We start from the raw sequence: 2,246 nt of genomic DNA on the forward strand, positions 1-2,246 counted from the left end.
TTTTCTCCTTTCCTTAATGATTCTTGTAAGACTCCTTATTGTGTCATCTATCATGTCTCTATATTCTTGGTTAGTCCATGAGTTTGTTTTTGGTGGCACATATGTTCCAGTGATTTTTAACTCCTTTTTGTTAATATGCATCTTAACATACAGTATTTCTGATTTTCCTTCCCCAAACCCCACTTGATTTACCACTATCTCCTTCCTTAACATCATCATGACTCCTCCTCCTCCTTTACCCACTCTCTCTCCTCCATATATTATACCTTTTATCTATGTCTATTTTTATTGCCTCATTTAACTTTGTTTCCACCAGGCATACAATATCTGGTTCTTCTTTCTTTATGTAATCTCTTAATTCTAATTTACTAGATAAAATCCCATCTATGCTTGTATACATCATTTTTAATCTCTTGTTCTTATCATTTTTAGTTAAACTTGCTCCATTCTTTTCTCTTCTTTCTCTTTTATATACCATTTCCTTATCCTGTCTCCTATAATTCTCCAAAAAAATGCCTTCTTCTCCTCCTCTGACCTTTCATTATTTTTTCTCTTGCTTCTGCCACCAGTTCATTGTGTCTCTTCCTTTCCTCCTCGTTTCTATTTTTCTTTATATATATATATATATATATATATATATATATATATATATATATATATATATATATATATATATATATATATATATCTTTGCAACCTTCTGTTTCTCTGAGTTTCGTTTTTCTATATAGTACTTCTTCTGCTGCTGCTTGTGATTTTAGTAATATCTTAATTGGTCTCACTGTTCCTTCTTGATATGGTCCCATTCTATGGATTTCTTCTACTTCCTCTTCTAAGTTCTGTCTATCCTCGTCATTCAGATGTTTTAGTAGGTCTTTTACTGATTTCATTTCGTCTTTTTCCCTTCTTGGTCTATATTTAACATTTTTTTCTTTCAGTCCAAAAATAATTACACTCTTCTTTTTTTCCGCAATTTCTCTTACTAAATTTTCTTTTTTCTTGAGGACTCCTATCATTTTGCTTGTCATATTTTCATCTCTTTCTTTTAACTGTTCTTGAAATACTTCTTGAAATGATTCCTTGTCTTTCTTAGGATTCTCCATGCTTGTGTGTGTGTGTGTGTGTGTGTGTGTGTGTGTGTGTGTGTGTGTGTGTGTGTGTGTGTGTGTGTGTGTGTGCTTGTTTATCTGTTTTTATGTACTAGGTCACGCACACACGGCCCAATAGCTCAGTGGTAGTGCATTGGCTCCACAAACTAGAGGACCTGGGTTCGATTCCCCAGTCAGGCGGCAATCATTTGGATGTGTCTTCTCTCACGTGTAGCTCCTGTTCACCTAGCAGTGAGTAGTTGCGGAATGGAAGTCGAGGAGTTTTCACCTTGCTGTCTCGGTGTGTGGTGTGTGCGGTGAGGGTGACTGCATGTGGTCTCAGATTGGGAATAACGAGCTCTAAGCTTATTTCGTAGGGTAACGTCGGGCTGTTTAACAGAGGCCCCAGCAAATCAAGAGATGAATTATATATGTAATATGTGTATAACAATACAATATATATATATATATATATATATATATATATATATATATATATATATATATATATATATATATATATATATATATATATATATATATATATATATATATATATATATATATATATATATATATATATATATATATATATATATATATATATATATATATATATATATATATATGTTATCCTATTATTTATGTTATGTTATACAGTCTCTCTCCTCCCGCATTCTCCTCACCGTCTCCGCATATTTTTTCGCCTGGGCAATGCACCTAGTGGACACCCAAGGCATCTCCTCTTCCTTCTGTAGTTCCCTATACAGCCCAACTCCCACCTTTTCGCATTGGGCATGTAGCCACATTTGGCACAGGTGGCATTGCAGGCCATTATCCCTGTCCTCCACCTCCTGACTACATAACCCACACATAACATAACATAACATAAATAATAGGATAACAAAGGGCCACCAGGGCCCATCTAGGTTATCCTGTATCAGTCGCACAGCGACCTCGTCATCAGTACTTAAAGATACACTTACAAGTACACAATACATTATATACTAATTCTAAATATTTGGCCCATTAACAGGGCTAAGTCCTGCAGCGAAATCCTCTACAATTTGTGGTCCCCATACATGGGGATCATGTCTTGTTTAACTGTAGTAAATTTCTTATAAAAACTATCATGCAGCGCTATACATAATTATAAAT

Source organism: Portunus trituberculatus, chromosome 27, assembly GCF_017591435.1.
Source record: "Portunus trituberculatus isolate SZX2019 chromosome 27, ASM1759143v1, whole genome shotgun sequence".
Lineage (NCBI taxonomy): Eukaryota > Metazoa > Arthropoda > Malacostraca > Decapoda > Portunidae > Portunus > Portunus trituberculatus.